The following is a 27,201-nucleotide window of genomic DNA, read 5'->3' on the forward strand; positions in this document are numbered from 1 at the left end:
CTGCCTGGCAAGCCACCCTTTACAACATCAGTTTGCCACCCAAGACTGCCAGAAATGACAGGTGCAACCTATAATGTGCAGAATGCAGAGGCAAGGCCTTCACTCAGTACTTTTCAGAAACCTTGTTCTGCCAGATTCTCCTACTTCCAACACACCTACATTGGTCACTTATCTCTAGAGTCTACCCAACAGAAACCCTCTCTCCACACACATAAAGATCCTGCCCTCCCACATACCCGAGGATCCAGCCTTTGTACACACACAGAAACTCATCCATAATTACAGCAGATTGAAATGGGCATAAATTTTCTGACATTTGTCCCAGTGAAAGATGGGATGTTCCATCTCTTTGAATCTGGGCAGGCTTTGTGACTGCTTTAATCAAAAGAACATGGCAGGGGTGCCTGGGTGGCTCAGTTGGTTAAGTGTCCGACTTTGGCTCAGGTCATGATCTTCCAGTTTGTGAGTTCGAGCCCTGCATCAGGCTCTGTGCTGGAAGCTCGGAGCCTGGAGGCTATTTCAGATTCTGTGTCTCCCTGTCTCTCTGCCCCTCCCCGCTCACACTCTCTCTCTCTCAAAAAAAAAAAAAACATTTTTTAAAAATTAAAAAAAAAAAAAGAACATGGCAGAAGTGACACTGCCATTTCTGGGGCTCAGGCCTTGAGAAACACAGCTTCAACTTCTTATCTTTTAGAGCACTAGATCTGGGGAAGCCAGTCCCCTCCATAAGAAGCTCAAGCTAACCCCCTTGTAAAGATGACTGGGCAGTCTCAACTATTCCAGCCAGCTGAGCCCAGGTGCCAAACATGAGCATGAAGAAGCCCTCTTGAACATTCCAGCATCGCAAAATGCAATCTAAAGAAGCAACAAACTGCTGGAACTGAGAGGGCACACACAGGACTGCGTAAAGGCATTCTAGTCATCTAGTCACTTCAGCCAACCCAGCTGAGGCCACAGTCATGCAGGAGCAGAGACAAATTATCCCTGCTATGTCCTGTAAAGATTTCTGACCCACAATTTCAGACTCCTTAGGAGGAAAGAAAGGGTGGTGATGGGTTAGATTGTTGGGCAAATGAGTCAGGGTTGAGAGTGATGTCTGTGGCCATGTTGTAACAAAAGGAACACACATCAAACCAGAAAATCAACACCTAGAAGGTCCATTCTTTGCTCCTGTGAACTTGACCAGTGGCCTTTCCACACAGAAGTGCAGTTGTTTTTTGTTTTTTTTTTTTAATTAAAGTGGGCAAAATCGCTGCACAGACTGTACCCTCCATGACTGTTGTTAAAATGCTTAATCTAGTGTCTTGTGTACCTTCAGTAACAACCCTATACTAAATAACCAGTGAAAAGGAAGCAAAAACACCCTCTTCAACTCACTCAGTGATGCTGGGAGTTTAAGGAGGAAAAGTCTTCATAAGTTATTTAATTTCTGCATAAGAATAAATAGCCAGCAGAAAGGGATTTAGTTAATGATACATTTCCTAGAATCCTAGACCCACTAACAACTATCAGGTATGGGTCAAAAAGCAGTTAGAAATGTAAGAGTCAATTAAAAACCCATTGTACCTTATCAAAAAGAATCTGTGTTACTTGTCTGTGAGCTCAGCTGTGATTATTGAGCTAAAAAGAAAGCTGACTGAGGCAGCTCCCTCCTTCTCCAAATACCATACACAGCAATCTGCACAATTATGCTCTACTGCTGCTTAGACAGCCCCAGAACAAGCGTGGTGATTGGGCATTTACAATTTGCTTAGCTCGCCACCATACAGCCTCCCTTTGCTTTGGCAGTTGGGATACTTAGTGCGGAGAGCCAACAGGAGCAAGAAAAACCACGAAGAACAGCAACTGTTTTATCCTTATCTGTTTCGAGAAAAAATCACGTTGGACCTGTCAGAAAGACTGTGAAGGGATCTGCATGAGGCGTCCAGGAAATAAAGTCAAGTGAATGGAAATACCTCAGGGAACATAAACTGAGAAACCTGCTGTTAAAATCAAATCTTTATATTTCGATTTGCTTCTGTTTTGATAAACCATCTGGCCCTTAGTTTTCATGTTTAGAAAATGAAGTTGATCCATCAAATGATGTTATCCTCCCTTCTAGTTCTCAGACTGGGAACTATTCTTGGCTTGGAACATCCTAAAAGGAAAACTAGGGTTTATAGATGAGAATTAGTTTTAACCATTAGAATCTTAAAGGGTCTTTCAAGTTGCAAATGGATCTTTGAGAAGCTAATGAAGCTATGGACATTCTCCCCCCCAAAATATGAACATGAACTTACACAAATATTTTACATACAATTTTAGGAAACCTAGGAGTGAATAGGAAGTCTTAGAAGTAAAGTGATTTTCCCAAGGCCACTCAAAAAGAACTAGTATAGAACCTACATTTCCCAGCTTCCAATGCATTCTATGCATTGGAAAAACAGTCTTCCAGCTGAGTCAGTCAAACTATAAGCCCCATGAGGGCAGGGACCATGGTGGTTCTACTTTCAACCTAGACCATAATTGACTCATTCACTCACTAGTGGAGTAAAAAAAAAAAAAAATCAGATTTAGAACCACTGTCAACAGTTTTGTTTTTTAAAATGGCATTTTACACTTGTAACTCTTGGCAGGTTTGGTCTTCTATTTCACTTGTTCCAAAATAAATGATTTTTCACACATATGTACATACATCCATAAAGTACTACCCAGCATACTTACATAAATGCAGTGGCATAAAATATATCTTAGAATCATATTCTAATGATGTTGTTTTTTCTAGATATTTTTCCCCATTGGCATGCTTAATTGTTCACAAAATACCTTTGGTTAGGTTTTTCTAGATCTTACTACTATAAAATCCAAAGTTCCACTTTTCAAAAGTTAACAGAGTGGTCTCTGTAGAATTACTAAATCAGGCTAAAATTAATTTTAATTTTAATACACACACACATAATAAGCACCGGCCCTCATACAATTATTAAATGTAATCAAGCTATTACTCTTCAGTTTCTATACTAATGCTTTTTCTTCTTGCAAAAACATGTGTGCTCCACCTCTTTCACTTCATAGCAACTCAAACAGGTCATTTTCAGACCTCCTTAATGATGAATTTCTTTTTATTTCATTTCCTTCTTCACCTCTTTATTACACTTATCTTTCTCTTCACTCACAGATTTCACATTGCTGTTAAACCGTGGCAACTCCTTGTCAGAACAAAGAACTCCCTACACTTGCTTCTTTAACAACCTCCCCAAAGCATATTTCTATATCACCCAACTCAGCCTAGACAGGATCCTCTCATCCAGCTTTCTCCCTTTATCTGTCCATGAAGCTTTTTAGAAGTCAGTAAAGATGTGGTGTAGTCCTGAATATAGTCTTGATACGATGAGGAGGCCAGAAGCCAGATCCTTTTCCTCTTTGCCACAGTATAGCCAGGGGAAGGGCATGTAGCTAGAGCTCAAAAAATCAGATATTCTCTTCCAGGACTTTGCACCTTGAGCAACGGACACAAGGACAAAAGATTCAGACTTATTTACTGGCCCCACCCTAACCTGGACCTTCCTGCTAGAAGACTATGTATGGCTAGGACTTTGTTTCTGGGGTCTCTAGCATTCCCATCAATCCTGAGAGCCCCCTAACCACCATCAATCCTGCCAATCAGCTCCCTTTCACTTAAGTCGGCCAAAGCAGTTTTCTGTGGCTGCAACCAAAGAACCTTCATTGATTTATAAAGAAATCTAGGGAGCAGGCTAAAACAGACCACTTCACTTCCTCTCTGATACCACAGCCACATCATACCACTAAGAGATGCTTAAATGCTTCTTTTCTACCAACTATTTCAGAAAGTCACTCTGTCCAATGAGGGGGGGGGGGGGTGGAATTCCCTCAACCAGGAGCCAAGATATCTGGATACTGACCCTGACTGTGCCAATAACAATTATGAGTCTCAGTGATATTTATTCATCCTCTAGGTAGCAAGTAGTAGTGCTTATACTCATTGAGCACTTACTGTGTACCTGTCATTGTTCTAAGTGCTTTAGATATACAATCATTTCCTCTTCACAATAATTTTATGAAAATACTACAGCTATCCCCTTTTTTCAGATGGAAAAGTGAGTCACGGAGAGGTTAAATACCTTTCTCAAAGTCACACAGACAAGAAGTAGCTTCATCCTAGAAAATCTGAAGAATATGTGCTCTCAGTTATTTCACTATGCTGTCTTTCTGGGTCTTGGAGTCTTTTTCTCTCAGTTATAATTGGCCTATGTTAAGGATACTTAGTTTCTGGGGCACCTGGGTGGCTCAGTTAAGTTAAGCATCTTGATATTGGCTCAGGTTGTGATCTCATGATCATGAGATCAAGTCCTGCATCGGGCTCTCTGTTGTCAGTGCGAGCCCACTCAGATCCTCGGTCTCCCTCTCTCTCTGTCCTTCCCCACCCACTCTCAAAAATAAAAATAAACATTTTGGGGAAAAAAAGGATACTTAGTTTCTGCTTTGAAGAGATATATACTCTAATTGTAGACTATTGTGAAGGGTCCAGGACTGCTCCACATGTGATTGTTTTAAACTTTAGCCCTATCCGAAAGATCTTTGTCACTCCCTTCAGCTCCCAATGAATGTTCTGAGTGATGCCCTCATAGCCTATCCAATCAAGAGAGAGAAAAGCTCTCTTCTTGCCATATCTGTGATCTTCACCTTAACTGTCTGTTCCCATTGTTGCTGTAACAAACTGCCACAAACTTAGTGGTTTACAACAACATACGTATGTTATCTTATGGTTTCAGAGGTCAGAAGTATGACACAGGTCTCACTAGACTAAAGCCAAGGTGTTGCAGGGTTGTGTTTCTTCTGGAGGTGCTGGGGCGGGGCGGGGGGGGGGGCAATTTGTTTCCTTGCCTTTTCCAGCTTGCAGAGTTTTCCTGCACTTCTGGCTCATGACCCCTTCCTCCAACTTTAAAGCCAACAGTAAGGCATCTTCAAATCTTTCTCTGAATATGATGTTCTGCTTTGCTTATCATACCTTCACTGACTCTTTTAAGGACAATTGTTATTACATTTAAGGCCAACCTAGATAATCTCTTGATCTCAAAGTTCTTAATCACATCTTTAAAGTCTTTTTGTCACGTAAAATAACATTCTCACAGGTTCCAGAGATTAAGAGGTAGAAAACTTTGGTTGACATTATTATGCCTCCCATAATCATAGTCTGAATAGAAAACAGCCAAATCTACTACAGCAATGGAAAATACTTGAGATATCTAAGTCCAGAAATAGTGAAGGGGATTCTGCATTTCTTGGACTATTTTAAATAGATAATTATTAAAGGAGCTAATTCTCCCTCTGACTGCAGCACAAACATGGAGGAGGCAGACACCCAGAGAAAGGGGAAATCACAAGTTGGGATTCCCTCTGATTAACTACAAAAATTGTATGAGTTTTTATTGTTCAATGAGTTCTTTAGTTTATCTTTTAGTGTTTAAATTCAAAAGCAGTTGGCTTTTCAAGCCCAGTGAAGCCCCAGATTTCTGGATTCTCCGTATTACCTTCCATTTTTAATCTCAAACTAGCCAATTTTTACTTGAATATCTTATCTAATGAAGCAAGAAAAACCATTACCAAATGTTCTGCCACTGGGTTTCCAACTTCTCCGCCTGAAATATCCATTGCTTTACTGCCTGACTGCAAATTTAGAACCACATATTTTAGGTTTTTATACAGCAGTACTCACTTCATGGTACCAATTTCTATATCAGGGTAATATAAAATGTTGTAACAAATAGATCTCAAAGGGTATAAGGTCTCCTACACAATTAAAGTTAATTTCTTGCTGACACAGGCCAATGTGAGTGTTCCATGTTGGTGAATGGTTTTCTTTTATGAGATAATTCAGTGGCCTGGGTTCTTTCCATCTTGTGGCCCTGCCATCATTTCCCAGGTCCTAGTTGCTATCAACTTACATCCATCTCACATAAAGGGAAAAAAAGTACGTAAGAAGCACTGACACATCTTTAAGTTTTTTGGCCCAGAAATAGCACAGTCCTCTTCATCTCAAACTCTATTGGTCAGAACTTAGTCATATTTCCATACAGATCTGCAAGAGAGGCTAGGGAATGTAGTTTATTTCTGTTTTCAGAAAGGAGAGGAGAATATTCACTTTGTTTGGCTTATCAGCTCATCAAAGTGAGAGTGAGTACTAGGGCAACTGCTCCATTTGCTCTGATCTGTATTAGAAGGTAGTAGAAAGTACCTTGGAGCTATGCCTCTTTTCATAGATTATAAGATCCCATGATTTTCCATTTATAATATTCTTCAGATCACTTATTTCAGAACAGTGCCACCCAACTTTAAGACTCCTTTTGTAAAAAGGATAGAAATGGTGGAGTGCAATGGAAAGGACACAGATTTTAGTATTAAATAGAGTTGTGTTTGAATCCTGGGTTTATCCCCTTACTAGCTATTTAATCTCTGGTGGGTTACTTTATTTCTTTGAACACACCCCTACCTTTTTTTTTTTTTTTCAAGAAAAAAAGAAAACTTTACCCATGGTTATCTTTTCCACGTATCTCACAGTCTAACCGCTGATATCTTACTGGCAAAGCTAATAGCTTTTCATCATTGTTTTAACATCTTCATGTCAAATATTACTCTCATGGAGAGTGTGCCCAGGGAAAGCAAGTGTTCACCTAGCTGTGTTTCTAAGGTTATATGGAGAATTAATACTATAGTTATCATACCTAGCAGCATGCTTTGTATATTGAAGATGCTCAGTAATGTTAGATTCCATTTTTTTCTTTCCATTTTCCATTTGTTTAGAATCAGGGAAACATGACTGTGTGAGGAAATGTTGGTGCAGTGAAGTACATATGCTTTTCTACTTGATTAAAATTTCACAGTCCATCTAGTTACCCTATAACCATTGCGGAGATGTCTCCATTTCTGCCACACATTCTTTGTTTAATAGGATAAAGCTCATTTCAGAGATTGCTGGAGAGTACTTTTCATTAGGATTTACAGGACCTACTTTTAAAATTCAAGGCCTTAGCGTATTTACAATTCAACTACAGAGTCAGAGTACATGGAGGAGAAAACAACTTTCCCTAGACCACTAATTGCAAACTAGAGGCCACAGAACACATCAGCCCATAGGCATGGTTTGTTTGTCTATACTATGCTAGCAAAAAATTTTATTTGCTTCCAACATTTAAAAGCCAAGAGATATCATATTAAATTTGAATTTCTGGCTTATGGAGAGAACTGGGAAAGGCTGGACAGACCAGGCCCATAGCACCCAAGGTAAAGATGTGTTCAGTTGAGAGTAGCTACTCTTTTAGCACAGAGCAGAAACTCTTGTGTGTCTCAGCTCCCCACCTCATCTACCCAGATGCTTACCTATATTCTCTGCCTAGCTATTGTAGGCAAATGACTTTATGCCTCTTTTCTGAGTTCTATGGTCTGTAAGGCATAACTACGTTTTTTTTACTTGCATAGTTCCTGTTCCTTCAGGAGAAAATCTGTGGGATCAAGTCACATTATTTTCTCAGCCTTATAATATTCTATGAAAATCATGCCCACATTTGAGAATGTACCTCTGACCAGTGGGCTTAGATACCATGACCGAACCTGTGTTTCAGCCAGTTTTGTCTGGATCAAAGATGTATTGTAGTGGGGAGAAAAGAGTTAGAAAATAAAGGCAATGGTTTAGAAGAGATGAAGTGGTGGTTTGAACTACAGCAATGGAGAACAGCCAGATGTGGGGGATTTGGGTGGAGGCAGAATCAATAGGAGCTTATAGTTGATTGGATTTGGGTATTTATTTACCCTTCACCTCCTCCATGAATCTCACTGGACTTTCCATACCCACACTCCCCAGGTTAGTCAGACTCTTCTGGTCATCTTCTAATTCCTGGCTAGTTCTCTAATAGGTTTCTTAACTAAAAGGGCCAAAGGAAAGGGAGGCATCAAAGTTGAATCTTAAATGGTAGGTGCCTTTAATGAAGACAAACAATGCAAGAGAATGGGCACTGTTGGTTTTCTTTTTTGGAGGGTAGGACACGGGAAAAGGCTGGAGGTAGGGGAAGTTAAAGAGTTTAGTTTGGCAGGCAAGATTCAAATAATGGATAGAGATGACCAGTGGTATAGTATAATATTCAATCACGTGAACTCTAGAACCAGAAGGGCTGGGTTTGGATCCTAGCTGTACTACTTCCTACCTGGTAGGGTAAGTAAGTTATTTAACCTCTCAGTGTCTTGATTTCCTATGAAAAATGGGAATTGGCAATGCCTACTTCATAATGGCAATACAGGAGTGAGTCTGGGACCTTAGAAAGAGATATGAGCCATAAAAGGCATGAACAAAGGATGTGTTTCCTCGGGAACACAATGGAGAGGGAAGATAGCCAAATGCAGAGCCCTTCTAGAGGCAGAGAGACAAATGGAGCCCTAGGGACGCAGTTCTCAAATGTAGCTGCATATTGTAAAACCTGGAGCAATTCCAAAAAAATACTAATGTCTGGATCTCACCACCAGAGATGCTGATTGAGTTGTTCTGGTATATGGCCTGAGTGTTGGGAGTTTTAAAATTTTTACTCAAGTGATTGTAATCTATAGCCAATTCTGAGAACTACATTCCTATTGGAAGACACAAAAGATGTAGGATTTCTCATTTTAAAATGGACTACATCCACCAAAATGTACATTTAAATGTAAATTCCAATAATTCTTTTCTTATAACGCTACTGTATGTTCATGACTTACAAAGATATAATAAAAATAGTATCTAAATACCATTTACCAGAAATCAGAGTAAAAATAATGTACTGATTAAGAGCAAGGGCTCTGAAATTAGTCCTTCATTCAAATCACAGCTCTACCATTCACTTGGCTGTGTGAATTTAAGAAAGTTACGTATCTTTCTGTGCTTTAATTTCCTCATCTGTAAAATAAGAATTATCTCACTATCACACAGAGTTATCACACACAGGTAAATGCATTATTATACAGACCTTTAAATTATGAGTCTGATGCTTATTTTCAGTTTGGAGGTGACAAATTTTGTGTCTCAGGCCTAACTAGGAAGCTTTAAGCTGGTCTATACCCGGTGCACTGGATGCTGTAGTACATTCCTGGGAGTTTCTTTCAGGATCAAGCCACTCATTACCCTAATGCCAGAAGTGCTGGCTCACAACTAGGAACTGTCCTTGGCAAGAGGAACTGCCTTCACCAAGATCACACATCCTTTCAGGGAGCCATCCACATCCAATGGCTGATCAACATAGAGATACAAAACCCTAATTCCTTTGCATCAATTTAAGATATCTCCGATGGTACAGCAGCACTCCAGAGTTCTCAGTGGGATCAGTTGAAACCTCTGTGCCAATTATTTCACTGCTCCCCTCTCCCTTCTTCCCATGATTCCTTCACGGGCATTATACCTGAAAACATACCCAGATACATTATCTGCACAAGGACCTTCATTTCAGAGTTGTTTCCCGGAATGTGAGCTAAGACAGTAAACATGAAGACCAAGGGTGACTGACTACTAATTTAAGGAGAAGTATAAAATTCAGAGGGCCTCCTGGGCAAAACATAAAAAAAGAATTCTCTCTCCAGGGTAGTTGATAGTGGGAAAGAGGAGGGAGGTCAGAATAAGCTGAAGATCAGGCTGGGGACTTAATCATAATGGTAGCAGAGTTCCAGAGAAGGCTGAATTCACTACCCTATCAAGTCTGCTAAGAAAGGTTAATGCCCAATTTGAGACAGAATAGGACCTTGAGACTTGGATTAGGGACTTCCAATTTGACATACTTAAAAATACTTGAAACACCTCATCCCATTGAACCACTTGGGCTTACAGAAGAGGCCCAACCCTCCCTGTTGAAAGCTATCATTCCCCCATTGCCTAATGATAATACTACAAAGAACTTTGACTTGAAAGACAATATGTGCTTCCTCAGAGTGGACCCCTACCTCCCCTATTGGCCAACAAGCCAAAAACTAGGATCGAGCTATAACTAACCAGCTGAGGAAGTACTGGGCCTCCTAATGGAGGAAAGAACCTAGCAATATGTACCAGCAGGATTCAAGAGAGGATGCACAGCCTGGGTCTTAAGGATGCTGGCTCAAGGAGAAAATAAAATTGGATAAAGGAGAGTTTATAGAGTTTACATAGGAACATACTCCAAGGACATAAGATTTGAAACCCTGACAAGGACTTTAACAGATGGCATTAGCTTGCTAATAGAATGGCTCAAGGAAGCTTTCATGGCTCATACTAAGTCATGCCATAATTGTTAGATGAAAGGAAAGATCAAAGGGCTGAGAACAGTGGCATGCTAAAAAGGGTATAGTATATAAAGCTAGAAAACCCTTCAGTCAACTGTATTCAGGTAGACTCAGAGAACTCACAGGTTACTTTGAATGTCAAAAATGATAAGGAATGTACTGCTGATAAGGATACCAACATCACTGAGAAGTTCAATAGTGGACATCCTTTGCAGTCCAGGGCTATTGGTAGGAGATGTTGTTACAGAATTGGGTTCCTTTATTGTAACTTGATAACACTTGATAAGACTTGATAGGTTTCCAAAAAAAGTAGAGGCCAGGTAGTGACACTCAGCCATCAGAAACAAAGTAGGTACAATTATTACAGTAAATGGAAAGTCAGAGTGGCTTCCAGAGACATTTAACCCACAGACAGCTATGGAAATGGTTAATAGGACACAAACTCTCCAGGGGCAAGATAGTTGGGCATCTCACCAGGGTATTGCATAGCTTACACAATCAAATTAAGGATGGATTATCAGGAAGCCTAGGGTTTTTCTTCAATAATTTTTTTTAATTCCTCATACATTTTTCATATCTGAGCAAGTTTTCAGACCTTTAGCCCATAGGCTACAGGAGAGATTAAGTTACCAGGAGAAAAGATCTTGGAACACCATGGCAAGTGCTCCCCAATGGGATCTATGACCATTTACTCAGGTAACCATACACTGAGTAAAGTGAAAAATTAACATATTTTGAGGACTGTGGACATTAATAACCTTTGACAGCTAAGTAGACAGAATGACTCAGGCACTTGATGACAACCAGCCTCTGTCACTGGACATGCCAGTTTGGGCACGATGACCATATGAACAAAGTAGCCATGATGGCAGGAATGGAAGGTATACATGGGCCTGACATCATGGGAAACCTCACACCAAGTCTTACCTAGATTTCATTGCCGACAAATGTCTCATCTTCCAGTAAACAAGACCAATGGCCTCCATACTGGAAACAGGAGGGAGTGAAGTGATCTTTATTGAAAAGATCAAATATCTACTTTGTGGCAAGTTGATTACATTAAATTCCTTCTGCTTAAAAGTGATTGATCTTGACTATAACTGACATGTATTCTGGGTATGGATTTGCTTTCTCTATCCATAGGGTCTCATCCTACATTATTATCCAAGGGTTTACAGAATGTTTGATCCACCAATACAGAATCACACATAACATCACACTGAACCAAAGAACCCACTTTAGAGCAAAGAGGGTAGAGCAGAGGGCATATGAGCATTGCCATCTAGCACTCTTTATCACATGCTATACAACTCACAGGATTCCAGACTCAGCTGGCATTTGGGAGGCTCGCTGAGATATCAGTTTGGAGATGACACCTTTCAAGGGAAATATGATACCAGTAGTTAAAATACACGCATCTGGAATCAAGGGGTGAAAGTAGGAGTGGCCCCACTATCCTTATTCCTAGTGCTTACTTGGGGAAGTTGTGTCTCTCATCTTCACAGCTCTAGGTGATTCAGGTCTACAGATCTTGGCTTGCAGAGAGGTAGTATTTCCCTCTGACCAGGTACCTGTTAGGGTATCTCTTGGTACTCTCTTGCCCAATTTTGAAGGTCAAGTATAGAAGTCACACACATAGAAGGACATGATGACCAGAGACCCCTTAGGGATGAGACTCTGGATTGCCTCACAAGATAAGCTACTTTGACTGCAAGAATTTTGAGGGTGAGGGGTGGGTAGCAGAAAAGGGAAACAATAAATATCAATGTGGCCCTGAGACCAACTGCAGTAATTGGAGCTGAGGTTTATCTTCTAAATTTCCTCTTATAAGTTCTCCCAGGAAAGAGGCTAGCCAGAATTCTTGAGGACCTGTTCCCAAATAGAATGAACTTAGTATTCGAAGGCAGTGGATCTGAGCACACAAGAGGTGAACTATAGTAGATGCTACGGTATACTGCCCAGGCTGCCTTTCAGAAACAAGACACACATTCCCCTGGATGTGAGGAGTGCTGGCCAGTGGTGGTGCACAGAAGAATTCCTCCCAGGAATTGTTCTTGGCTGAGAGGGCTTCCTTGCTCAAAGTTATACTGCCTCCCAAAAGCAGTCCACATCCAATGGCTGGTCAATGCAGGGATATAAAAGCTAGGCTGCTTTTGGGATGGCTCAGTTGGTTGAGCATTCGACTTCAGTTCAGGTCATGATCTCACAGTTCATGGGTTCGAGCCCGGTGTCAGGCTCTGAGAGCCTGAAGCCTGCTTCAGATTCTGTGTCTCCCTCTCTCTCTTCTCCTCCTCTGCTCGCACTCTGTCTCTCTCTCTCTCAAAAATGAACATCAAAAAAATTAAAAAAAAAAAAAAACACTAGGCTCCTTTTACCTCATCTCTGGACAACTCCGATGGACCACTCTATTTCCCAAGTTCCCAGTGGTACTGGCTGAGGCTTTGCTACAATGCTTCACAGCTGAACTTCTCCTTGTGCCCAGTCTTACTTCCTTCACTTCCTCATAAAAGTGATTCATGAGAGTACTCTCCCATAAATGTCTTACATGCAACTATCCATCTCAGAGTCTGAACACTGGATCTACAGCATCAGAATAAAGGTTCTGTACTTAATGGATAAAAAAGAAACTCTCTCCACCCCAAATTTGCCCTCAATAAGAATGGCAATACCAGGATTCTAAAGGATGTTTGTTTCCAAAGCATGTAATTATTAATAAAAATTATTAAAGAGAGATCTCAGAAAGAGTATGCCTATAGCAGCCAAAATTCTGATTTTCCCAAAAAAGAGCGTCTACCAAGATACCTTAAACAGTAAAGTCCTCCTAATGCTTTCAGCATAAATTCACATGTGAGCTTAGTTAGGAGGAAAGATTTTTGCTCTCGCCCCTTTGGACTCATAGAACAGTGTCACTCCTCTAGGGAGGAAATTTTAGCTTCTTAAGGGAAATAATTTTCTCCTAAAATGTCTGAAAGAGTTTCGATGGCACCATTGGTCTCCTGTATGGAGAACTGTACCAGAGATATAGGCAAGAAAATCATCATAATAATAAAATATAGACCTCTACACAGTCCCTAATGGGAAGAATGGAAAACAGAGCTTGTGTCCAACTGCTTCTTTTTCCTGAATAGAATTTTTAACCTTGGCCAAAGTGTTTTCAGAACAGCTTTATACCAACTTGTAATAGAGATAAAATCTCCCTGTTAAAATAGCTATAATATTAGTCACCTCAGGGGGATGCTGTCAGGCTTTGTAAAGTGCTTTGTAGCTCCTCAGATAAAAGCAGAGATAAAGCTGCAGTGTTATTATTTTTCAACTTGGAGGGCTATTTGGCTAACCCTCTGCATGAACTCGCTCTAATAAACGAACTCAAAAGCCTTATATAAACCATAAATCCCATCGCCCACTTCATTTCGGTGATGACAGGGAAAACAAGACGACCACTTGCTCCCTGAGCCTCAGAAGTGTAAGGCTCCTACCTGAGGGAACATGAGAAACTGAGCAAAGAATTTCAGATGTATGATGGGGTATCACTGCTGCTTCCTCCAAACCATGATGTGTTTGGGCAAAATCTTGATCCTCAATCTAGAGCCAAGATGCTCCTTGATTAGACCCCAGCCTCCTCCTCTTCTTCATCATCTAACTAACAGAGGCAGGGGAAGCTAATTGTACACTAAAATCCAGGTTCCTCTTCCTGGGCATAGAATTGTTCTGTGAAGCAGCTGCCAGCCAGGTAGGGCTATGGGACCCGTTCTCACTAGGTGATATGTGTTGCCTTCAGGCCTGGGTAAGGGTTAAGAAGAGTTGTGTTTTTCTCACCTCTATATGCTGACTAAATGCCAAGGGCTCTTAGATCCCAAAGGATGATAAAATCACTGAATTGAAGAGCCCCTGAGAATAGGAGCATCCCCATAGGATCATTATATGAGTGAAAAATAGACTTCTGTTGTATTAAGAACTGAAATTTGGAGGTTTATTTGATACAACGTCTAATGGTACTTTAACCATACTATAACATTTTCTGAGCCATTGCCATGTATCAGAAACCATTCTAAGAATATATCCTAGATATCTCTTTTAAACCTGACATCAAGCTTATAAGCTAGTTACTACCATTATTCCCATTTTTACAAATAAGAAAATGAGGCACAGAAAAGTTTAGCAAAATGTCCAAAATTATATTGGTAGTAAACAGTGAAGCCACACCTGGGACCCAGGTCTGTCTGAGTTCAGTTCTGGAACCTAACTGGCCCCAAGATTTTGCTGATAATTATTTCCCTTTCTTTCTTTTCTGTGCTTCTCAGGCTATAGCCTCACCAGGTTATCCACCATATGACTAGTCTTTGTGTTGGGAATGACTTTCCTTTTCTCCATCTTTTCCTGCCAAATCCAACAAGGTACTCCTAAACTTCCAGCTGCTTCTGAAGCAGCCCTTCCAAGTTAGGATTCACCCCTCATCTCCCAGCTTCCCTTTGTCCTTCTATAACCAGAGAAGAATGAACTCCCTAATGGACCTCCTGACAGAATGACATGCTCCTGTATAGGCGTCCCAGATGAGACCATAACCCTGGGAAGTCAATGCCACCTGACCTAGCTCAGAGCTTCATACATCACCTGGAATAAGTAGGTGCTCAAGAAATGTTTATTGAACAAAACACATTCACCTGAAACACAGAGCAGTGAGACAAATGGTTGTTTTCTTCAATAATACAATGAAAGGATTGCAAGACTCTTGTATCAAACAGAAAAATCTCACTTGGGAAAAGAGAGCCTTTCTCCAACTCACTGCAGCTAAGCAGGGTGCTTGCTACGCCTGACCTCACTTCCCAGCTCTGGTCTTACACAGGGTAGGATCTGGGTACTTAAGGCCACATTTCAGGAGCACTGGGCTAGCAGGGATCCTACCTGAAACTGTATCCACCCTCCACACCCTACGCATACTATATGATGCCTGAAATTCCACAATTAAGTGTTCATTCCTTGACAAAGGTTGAGCATTTACAGATATTCACATTCCGATATAAATGGGTTTGTTAATGCCTTTTCCTAAGAGTGGGTTTTTAAAGGGAAATACGAGAGTGTGAGAACCTTAGCATAAAGGCCGTACAGCTTGAGGAGGGTGGGATCAGAATCAGCATTGAGGAAAGGGCTAGGAAAAGAACAGCTGGGACATGGAACACCAGTTTGCCTGCTTCATCAGATTACTTACTCAGTGTTGGTCTGTCTGAGCCTGAGATTGGCCGATTATAAGATTCCATACCTGTTTATGGAAGTGGGAAGCCACTGACACCCTCCCTGTCTTACTCCAACCTGAGTCTTCTTGTAGGAGACTAAAAAACTCCTACCCTTGACCAAGACTAAACACTCACTGACCTAGGGCAGCAAATTCCACACAATTAGTATTTAGAGCTTCACTCAGGTTCTCTGTTAGTTCTAGGAACTGCCTGTCACTATCACCCTCTACAGCCAGAGGATGAATATGGGCAGCATTAAATGATGAAAAGAGCCATGATTTGCTAGAACCATCCTGGTCTTAGATGTCTCACAGCTAAAGGTTATAGATGGCTGTTAGCAGACTCTGAAGGACTAAACATTAACTTGTTAATTACAGATAGATAAACTAGGCTAAAAAAATTATCAACACTTCTCCCTAGCCTCAGGGTATGAAGGTTGTATAAATAAATAATAATAAAGTAAATAAATAATCACCTCTTATCATCTTCTAGAGCCCCAGCCTCCCTTTCCAAATTTACCTTTCCTTAGATACAATAAAGCAAATAACCTGTAGTAGTTATTTCTTTGACTAATAATTTTCCCTCCCAAACATCCTACAAATTGCTATTTTTTTTAATATTTATTTATTTTTGAGAGAGGGGGAGGAGGGGTAGAGAGAGGGAGACACAGAATCTGAAGCAGGCTCCACACCCTGAGCTGTCAGTACAGAGCCTGACACAGGCCTTGATCAAATTCACAAACTGGGATCGTGACTTGAGCCAAAGTCCAACACTTAACCAGCTGAGCCACCCAGGAGCCCCAAGTTGTTATCTTCTGAATCCCATCCTCTATTATGTCAAAGTTCTACCCATGACATGAGACTTTACATACACCTAATTCAGATGTGCCATGAAATCCTCAATGGCTAAATAACATATTCCTTCTCCCCCAATCCCATCATCACCACCTCCCCCAACTGAACTTGTAATTTCATATTTAGAGCATCATCTACTCTGATTTAAACTAAATTCCAGTTTAGAATGCAAATCCCCCTAGAAGGAAAATTTCTAAAGCCATAAAAAGGAACTGGGACTATACAAGTCAGCTTTTCTTAATTCAACTATCCAACAAGTAATTTCTTCAACTCCTACTATGAGCTGGACACATTGATTTGATAAAGGTAACACTTGATTTAAGTTACAAGGTGAAGGAGTGGGATTCCAAGGAAAGTCTGAGAAACTGCCACAGCCAAGAGGAGCCTAAGAAGACATGACAGCTAATTGTAATGTTGTATCCAGAATGGGATCCAGAAACAGAAGGAAGTTAGGTGAAAATTAGAAAATCTGAATAAATTATGGACCTTAATAATACTGTACCAAATATTGGTTTATTAGTTACAACAAATGTAGCATCTAACGTAAGGTGTTAATTATAGGGGAAATTGGATGTGCAGTATGTTGGAAACCCTCTGCGCTGGCTTACAATTTTTCTATAAACTTAAAACTGTTCTAAAAAATAAAGACTATTTCTAAAAAGAAATTAGGGGCGCCTGGGTGGCGCAGTCGGTTAAGCGTCCGACTTCAGCCAGGTCACGATCTCACGGTCCGTGAGTTCCAGCCCCGCGTCGGGCTCTGGGCTGATGGCTCAGAGCCTGGAGCCTGTTTCCGAGTCTGCGTCTCCCTCTCTCTCTGCCCCTCCCCCATTCATGCTCTGTCTCTCTCTGTCCCAAAAATAAATAAACGTTGAAAAAAAAAATTAAAAAAAAAAAAGAAATTAAAATAAGGCTGAGAACATCAAAGACAGTGGCAAAGGCATGCATAGACCCTCTTTTTCCTATTGATGCCTGAATATCATTTAAAAAAATCACCTGTCCCTTACCCTCAGTGGGCAGCTTGGGGGGCACTGATCACATTCCAGCTTCAGTGAAGAGTTCTGACTGGTTTTAAGCCAATTAGCATATCCCACCCACAGTGACTGGTTCAACAATAGGCATGTAACCAATCAGAGCAGTAGGATTCCAGGAACTGCTCACTGAGGTCTTTGGAAAGAAAAGCTTTTACTCTTCCTCTGGAGCAGGGTGTGAGAATATGATGCTTCTGAGGCTGCAGCTATCTTGTTACCATGAAGAGAATAAAACCAAGGGATGCAATGAGACAGCTCATATCCAAAGGAAGTAGAGCCGAGAAACCTGTCCTGGTGCCATTGTTTGAACTTCCCTAAGACTGCTCCTGAGGACAGCACAGTGTTTGAGCTTCTGCCTTTTGCAATATGAAAAGTTCAAACTAAAATTATAGATGTATACAGTTCACAGTATTGCCCATGGTGGCCACCTGACTAAGCAGAAAAGGGTACACCCTTCTAGAGAGAAGTTCCTTCCATGCTGAAGTCACTGGGCCTGTGGTAGAACCAAGTTCATCTAATAGCTGGAGGTTCCTCACCATGTGGGCTTCTCCACTGAGCTCCTTGAATTGCCCTTACAACATGATAACTCCCTTAGAGGAAGTGTTTCAAAAAGTCTAACACAATCAAGTTCTCCTCCACTTTTGGGCAAGACAATGAAAATGTCAAAAGTTCAGGCCTTACTGGAGTTTGATACTGAGTTTTCATTCAGGAATAAAAAGCTGGAACTTAATGGCTATGAAGGGAGGCACCCTTTGTCTCTTGTTCACCCTGTATTCCCAGGGCTTGGCACACCAGCAAGTGTCTAATAAGATCTCATTAAATGTATGCTGAATAAATTGCTACAAATTGCCTTTATTTACTTGTAGAATAACTTCCTTAGATTAAAAAAAAATTCTAACAGCATGTCTAATCCAGGGTCTTCAAAACAGAAACTTTAAGGCAAGTCCCAAGATTGGATACTCAATAACAACATTAAAGAGGAGTTCAATGGATTTTTCATAACTTTTTGGCTGAACAATAGAACACTGTCACCCTGAGGCTTATTTTTCACTCTTCAGAAAACTAGCCATGTGCTTCATGAAAACCTTTCGAAGATAACTAATCTGATGACATTCCGTTTTCTCTCAACAGCTCTCTCAAAAGTGCTATGCTGGTTTAGACCTGCTAGTTCAGATTGATGAGTGAGAAATTTGCTGCTCTGCCATTAACTGCATCTTGCTAGACAGGAAGTAACTTTTCAAAAATAGCAAGTGATTCAAGCTGGTGAAAAAGGAAAGTAATATAGAACAGTAACAGTCACCTTTCTTCCCATCTGAATTTGCTAAGCCTAGAGGGTGAGAACATTTTCTTCTGCTCAAAAACAATGGCTGTCTCCTTAATAATATCGGAGCATGTGGGGCTATTGACTTGCTCTTGACTGTAGGTTCTATTTTCTGATTAGAAATCCTGAATAACATACACATGAGAGTTTCAACCTGGTTTTCCACAACATTTGGCTTATGTGAACTGTTTTGAGATAAGTTGTCTTATTGTTAAAGAAGTAATTCTGAACCAAATGCAACCAGATTGGCCACTGAATTACCGTATTTGAAGGATTAGTTTAATTATGGCTGGGGATCCTAAAAGTTGAGATTCTTTCATCCAGCCATCATCTACCCATATCTAATCAATCTTTCCTTCCTTTATCCATTCAACATTCATAATGTGTCTACCATGTATTATAGTGTTTACACGGTGTAAGGTGCTGGGGATATGTAATTACTTAGGCTGACCTAGATCCATCAGATTTATTCTAGACCCTAAAAGTTTAGCCCTCACTGAATCAACATTTACTGTAGAATTATTTCCATCCTGACAATCCCCCTGATCTGTGACCTCTTGATGAGCAAAGGTAATTGTGGTGATTTTTAAATATGCGCACAAATTCTATGATACTTTTCTCTTCAAAGGCAGAACCTAATTCCTTTCCCTTTGAGAAGGAACTAGACTTAGGGATTTTACTGATGTGAGAAAATGCTTGGGTTACAGTGCTAAATGAAAAACAGCATATTGTAGAGCTGTACATACAACTTGATGATAAAATTATGCAAAAAGGTCCATACATCTAGAAAAAGACTGAAACAGAATTCATTCTGTTAATGTGTTAATGTGGCTATATCAGACTGGGGGGTTATGGGTGGTTTTTATTTGCTTCTTTTGCTATTTTTATATGTTCCCTGTTCGCTCCTAACTTTTAATGAAAAATATGAAACAAAGAAGAGTTACGGTATAATGAACACCCACATACTCTTCACTTAGAACCCATATGTACTAATTGTTAACCTATTTCAGATATTTCTTCTTTCTTTCTATCTCTGTCTCTCTTCCTCTCTTTCTTCCCTTCCCTCTCTCCCTCACCCCTTTTTATATCTATACATACATACATACATACATACATACACTCTACTTTATTCTTCCTTAAGAATGGTCCATATATAAACGAATAATACACATATAATATATATAATACATATATACACTCTTTTTTGTTGGATCACTTTAAGTGGCAGACATCATGTTATTTCACCTTTAAATATTCCCCCTGAGAACCAGGACATTTTGAGGAGGATAACTTTTTAAATCATACTAATTATACTAAGTGTATATGTATACACACAATCACTATTATTCTGTGTGTGTGTGTGTGTGTGTGAGAGAGAGAGAGAGAGAGAGAGAGAGCGCGAACTAGTGAGGGCACTAGTTCTGAGTTTTGACCCATGGGTGAATAAAGGATTTCAAATAAAACTTCAGGAGCCAGAATTTTCATGTTTTGTTCTCCACTGATAATGCAGAATCAACATGTCTACTTAAGCATATTTACAGTCTACAGGTAAACATCCCTATATGCCACTATCTTTCCTTCCAAGCCCATCTCAGATGACGCATCCTCCATGATCCCTCTTCTGCTTTTAGCCCAGGTGAGAGTTTTGCTCCTTTTTGAAATTTGCTCATTTTCCTCTTACAGATCCCATCATATCTGCCATGAACTGCTCTCTCTCCACTTGCTTAGCCTTTTCTCAGGATCCCTTATACACTTGCATCTACTTGAGTACAAGGGTTATGTCTTGCTCACAAAATCACAGCTAAGGAAAATCTGGGTTGGAATCCAGCTCTTCCATTTTTTAGTTGAACATGTCATTTAACCTATAAGTCTCATTTCCTCATTCAAAGTTTCCTCATACGGTTGTTGTGGGAATAAAGAAAATAATATATTAAGGGTTAATCTTTACTAATCACTTAATAAGAGGTAGTTATAGCAATTATAATAGTCTCTTTTCATAGAAGTATATACAAAACACTTGTTTAATTAACACTGACTCATTAATAATGGACACTGGCCAAATATCTCACATCTTTCCCCCCATACCTACAGCAGACATTTTAAGCCAAGAAGAAAAAAATGTGAGAATTTTAAGAACAGGTATATATTCCAGTGACATGACAGTTCAAGCCTACAAGAGCCTTTCCATTTTCCCCTCAAATAACAGCATCATGGTAACTATGACTTGCACTGGTTAAAATCAGTATTTCTACAAGCCTACCAGCAAGGCAATTGTTATACATTATTTGGATCAAAGAAGGAAGTCAAATTCCCTCATTTAACATATATCATATATATATGACATATATATATATGATATATATATATACCATATTCATGGGCATTGTGCCAGAGATAATTTGGGCATTGTGGGATCTATTTTCTGTAGTCCAGAGTATCAATTAAAACAAAACAAAACTACATCACTGCCCATAGCTGCTGCTTTTTTTTTTTTTACATTTTTATTTATTTTTGAGAGACAGAGACAGAACACGGTGGGGGAGGGGCAGAGAGAGAATGAGACACAGAATCCAAGCAGGCTCCAGGCTCTGAGCTGTCAGCACAGAGGCCAATGCAGGGCTCAAACTGACAAACTGTGAGGTCATAACCTGAGCTGAAGTCGGACACTTAACCAACTGAGCCACCCAGGTGCCCCCATCTGCCCATAGCTTCTTAAACCAAAAGCCAGCACAATTAGTAACGAGATATCATGATAGAGGTGTAAGTGCACTGAGCTAGGGATCAGAAGATTCAGACTTGAGAACTGATTCCATCCCACTCTTGTTGGGCAACTTGGACAACTTACAACCCCACTGGACTCCTGTTTCTTCCTGCAACTGAAATATTAATATTGCCTTTATTTACCATACAGAGCTGTTTGAGTTAAATTAAAAGTGCTCTATAGCCATTAAACACTATGCAAACATAGAAGTTATTTTCTTCCTGGATGTCCAACAGGTCTACTCCCTTCAGAGCAGAACACAATGGAAAGATGAGACAGCATACAACTGAGGAGTGGAACATGAGGAGCAGATAAAGAAAAATGGTGTTGATGTAAAGCACATGTAGGTATAACCTTAAGCCACCCAAAAGGTGTTATACTGTGAGATAATGCTTTTGTCGCTCTCTGAATATTCACTGTGCCAAGACTCCTACTTCATTCCCATCAGGAATGATTTTATTAGGCTGACTGCAGGATTGCAATGGCTTCCATCATCAGAGTGAGTGGTTTCATTACTACGCAAAAAGTCACTCACCCACGACTAAGTGGTTGTCACTCAACTTGAGTCTTGTATAGAGTCATCAGCACTAGAAATGTATGATATATCTTAGCATATATCTTCCCATGATGGGCCTTTTTCTATTACTGCTAGTAGCAAGATACACTTCTACTTAATATTACCTACTTTCCAGTGAATTAATTTAAAGGGTACTGACATCCCAAACATGATAAGGAATAGAAATGAACATATATTTCAAAAGCTGCTATCCCTTCTTTCTTTATTTCTTTTAATTTGAGAGAGAGAGAGAGAGAGAATGATGGGGGAAGAGGGGCGGGGGGGGAGAGAGAGAGAGAGAGAGAGAGAGAGAGAGAGAGAGAGAGAGAATCTTAAGCAGGCTCCATGCTCAGGGCAAAGCCTGATACAGGATTTGATCCCATGACCCCGGGATCATGATGACCTGAGTGGAAATCAAGAGTCGGCTGCCCAACCAACTGAACCACCCAGGCACCCCCTGCCTAGCATCCTTTCTGAACAGCTTCCTTGTGTTTGCTTTACAGCAAACATGCTTAAACTGTATTTACTTAACTTTGGAGGAAAACAAATTATAAAAATGTCCATCATATGTCTGCATACGTCATAGAAAAAAGAACACTGCTTCTTGAAGTCAGCAGATGTCTTACTATCTATCTGTGGACCAAGAACAGTATCTGACACAGGGTAGGCAAAAAATATTTACTGAGTTGAATTAACCTAAAGCAATACTGGTTGCCAGGTCAAATTCCATTACTTTGCATGAATTGGTATTGTATCATATTTATACTCTCTTAACCTTTGTCCCTCCTTTGGACCTAGCATTTACTAGCGCCCCAATACATTTTTCTTTTAGCAACATCTATAGTAAAAGTCACTCTTTTTTATGTATGACTCTATGAGTCTGGCAAATGCCTACAATTATGTAACTACCAATGCAATCAAGATAAAGAAATGTTCAGTCATGTCAAAAAATTCTCCTGTGCTTTTTCATAGTCATTGCCTTCCCTCCATCTCTAGTTTCTAGAAATCCTTGACTTGCGCAAACTCAAATTTTCCTTCACTTCAGTAAATACCTCAGAGTGGGATTGCTGGGTGAGGTGGTAATTATATGTTTAACTTTATAAGAAAGTGTTTTCCAGAGTGACCGTGCCATTTTCTATTCTCACCAACAGTGCAGGAGAGTTTCAGTTGCTCTACGTCCCTTCTAGCACTTGGTATTTTTAATTGTTGTTTTTCACCAGGCATTCTAATAGGAATGTAGTGACCTTGTAAATTGTTATGTGTGTATTGCTGAACAGGGGGAGGAAAGAAGAGCACACACCCAGATTCTTATATAGTGTGGGAATTCTGTGATAATTAAACCAATGAAGACCATTCAGAGGCAGCCCCATTGATATGGGTCATTGAACAATAACATTGATAAACTATTAATTCCTTTGCCTGCAGGAAGAAACTTGTGCAGTGAGTGTGCAGTCTAACCAAAGCCTCCCTACTGTTTTCTGTTTAATGGTAAAAGTATTCTTGTCACTAACGGGATTTTTGAGACCTACATCCACTTTCCAGGATGTAATAAACATATAGAGCTTTAATAAACTACCCAGTGGTGTTTCCACAAGATCGTCAAAGCTGAAATTGCTTTTTTATATTCTCCTGGCTACCCAGCTGAATCTCATATATTTTATCAACACATTGTACAGCACTGTGTACACTGTAGGAGATTATTCAATTGAAATAAATTTTGCCTTTCCTTTAGAATTGTAATGACCAATAAATATGACATACCCTGGTCACATGTGCCACATTTTAATATGTTAAACTAAAGTAGTGTATGAAAGAATCTAAAATATCTTATTATGTTTCATTTTGATTATATGTTTAAATGATAGCATTTTGGGATGTATTGGGGTTAAGTAAAATATATTACTAAAATTAATGTCACCTTTTTAAGTTTAATTTGTTAATGTAGTTACTAGGAAGTATAAGTTACATATGCAATTACATATGTGACTTGTATTACATTTCTGTTAGGCAATACTGCTATAGAAGAAAAGACTATTGCTATTAATAAATAGAATTAAAATTTAGTTACATTTTCAACATCTATAAGGCATTTCAATATCTAGTGTTACTTTTATTTTTTAAGGTTTATTTATTTATTTTGAATGAGAGAGAGACAGAGAGAGAGAGAGGGAGAATACGCACGAGTGAGTGAGAGGCAGAGAGAAAGTGACAGAGAAAATCCCAAGCTGACAGCAGAGAGCCCTACATGGGGCCTGAATTCAAAACTGTGAGATCACGACCTGAGCTAAAGTCATGAGTCCAACAGTTAACCAACTGATCCACCCAAGCATCCCTCTAGTGTTACTTTAAAATAAATTTATACCGTTATTAAGTGTAGTAAGAGAAGTTAGATATTTACTAACAAAATATTAGATTTTTAAAACTCATTCATTCTATATATTCTTCTAAAAAAGATACAGCAACATAAAATGTATAAAGAAAAATATTTTTAAAAAGAAATTTACAACAAAAACCAGAACAGTAAAAATAAAATTAAAAGTTAAAAATAGAAAAATTTAGGGGCACCTGGGTGGCTCAGTCGGTTAGGGCTCTGAATTTAGCCTAGGTCATGATCTCGCCATTCCCGAGTTCGAGCCCTGTGTCCAGGCTCTGTGCTGACAACTTGGAGCCTGCTTTAAATTCTTTGTCTCCCTTTCTCTCTGCCCTGCCCCTCCCTCCCTCCCTTCCTCCCTCCCTCTCTCTCTCTCTCTCTCTCAAAAATAAATAAACATTAAAAAAAGATAATTTGGTTGGAGGGGCCAACACAGCGGAGCAGCATGGAATTTCTCTGCTTTTCTCCTTTCTGAAATGCAGCTAGATCAGCACCAAACCATTTTGCACGCCTAGAAAATTGATCTGAAGATTAACACAACAATCTGCATAACTTGAGCAACAGAACTTGGCAGGTACACATCACAGACAGGTGAACTGGGGTAGAGAGAAGCCACAGAGGGCAGGGAGCTGTTTTCACTTGTGGAGAGAGGACAGAGCAGGGGGAGTACAGGAAAAGCACCCTCTGTTGAAAGCAGCTGGAGAGAAAGAGAAAGCGAGGAAACTCTCACAAGTGACTGAACAAGAAAGGGAGAAAGAAGAAAGGAGAGGATAGAGCAGCACTGGAAATTCTGCAGCTCTATACCTTGTAGTGCTCTGGTGGGAAGGGTGAATCCCTGGGAGCAGGCAACAAGGTCTGAGGGGTCTGTGGGACACACAGGGAGAATGCCTACTAGGAGGGCATTTGGTAGAGGCCATACAGCCTCCCTACAGGCAAAGGTCCCAGCAAATCCAGGAGAATACGATTGCTGGTTCTGGAACAAAAACACCAGGGTGTGGTGGAACCTGGCACTGATTCTGTACTGTGATTTACCATAATCCCTGAACTGCTGTGGCTATGTGATCACAGGAACTTATTCTGGGGCAACCTGGCATCTGGCCACATCCTCTGAGCCTCTGTAGGAGTGCGATTGCAGGAACATTCCTGGGGATAAGCTGGCACCCAGCCATTGCTTGGCAAGACCCTCCTACAGAGGGTCAGGGAGGGTCCAAGCCACAGGGCCCTCAGAAGCAAGGGGTTTGGAAACACAGCCCCATCTGAGATAAAATTCGGGAGGGAAGTACTGCCTGGCAGACTGACAGCTTGGATGTGGACAGTGTAGAAGCAGGATGTGGATGGAAGCTGGAGACAAAGGAGGGGAGTTGACTGTCCCTTGGTCAGAGCACAGAATTCTGGTGCTAGAGACTGGGAAGATGGGTGATACCATTTTTACCTCTCCCACACATGCACATACAATCACCAGAACTATCCACCCCAGTAAGCTAAGTAGTGCTATTCAGTAGAGAATGGAGCCATTACACCAAGCCCCATCCAATTGCTCCAACCAAGCCCTAAGGGATCACAAGTCTCTCTGCCTTCTTAGTGTACGAACTATAAAGTGCTTCATAGTTTGACTTCTAAGGGAAACTATATGTCATTTCATTCAGATTTCATTCAGATTTCATTCTGTTCACTGGTCCATCTATTCAGTTTCTTTTCTTTTTTTATTCTTAGATACAGAAAGAGAAAATTTTATTTTTATTTTCTGTTTATATAAAGAATTTTTTTCGTAATTTTATATAATATTTTCTATTTTTTGTAAACTTATTTTTTTATTCTATTTTACCTTCTTCAATTCATTTTATTCTATTTTACTGTACACATGTTTTAAAATTTTTAAACGTTTCCTTACTTTTCTTTCTTTTCTTTCCCTTTTTTCTCTATTCAATCAAGCTTCTTTCAACAATCAGATCAAAACATATGTAGGATCTAGCTTCTTTTCTTGTGCTGTTTTTAATTTTATTTTTTATTTTTTATTTTATTCTTTTTCTTCTTCCAAAATGGCAAAATGAAGGAATTCACCCCAAAAGAAAGAACAAAAAGAAATGACAGCCAGGGACTTAATCAACACAGATATAAGCAAGATGTCTGAACTAGAATTTAGAATCACGATAATAAGAATACTAGCTGGGGTTGAAAAAAAGCATAGAATCCCTTTCTCAAAGATAAAAGAAAAAAAATCTAGTTAGGACAAAATTTAAAATGCTATAACTGAGATGCAATCTCAAAAGAATGCCACAGCAACAAGGATGGATGAAGTAGACCATCTAATCAGTGATATAGAAGACAAAACTATGGAGAATAATGAAGCAGAAAAAAAGAGAGAGACTAAGGCAAAAGAGCATGATATAAGAATTAGAGAACTCAGTGATTCACTAAAAAGGAAAAACATCTAAATCATAGGGGTCACAGAAGATGAAGAGAGAGAAAAAAGGGGATACAAGGTTTATGTGAGTAATTCACAGTGTAAAACTTTCCTAACCTGGGGAAGACACAGACATCAAAATCCAAGAAGCACAGAGAACTACCATTAGATTCAACAATAAACAAATATCAACAAGGCATATTATAGTCAAATTCACAAAATACACAAAGAAAGAATTATGAAAGCAGCAAAGGAAAAAAAAAGCCCTTAACCTACAAGGGAAAACAGGTGAGGTTTGCATCTAATCTATCCACAGAAACTTGGCAGTCCAGAGAGGAGTGTTAAGATATAGTCAATGTACTGAATCAGAAAAAAATATGAAGCCAAGAATACTTTATCCAGCAAG

This window comes from Leopardus geoffroyi, chromosome C2, assembly GCF_018350155.1.
Source record: "Leopardus geoffroyi isolate Oge1 chromosome C2, O.geoffroyi_Oge1_pat1.0, whole genome shotgun sequence".
NCBI lineage: Eukaryota > Metazoa > Chordata > Mammalia > Carnivora > Felidae > Leopardus > Leopardus geoffroyi.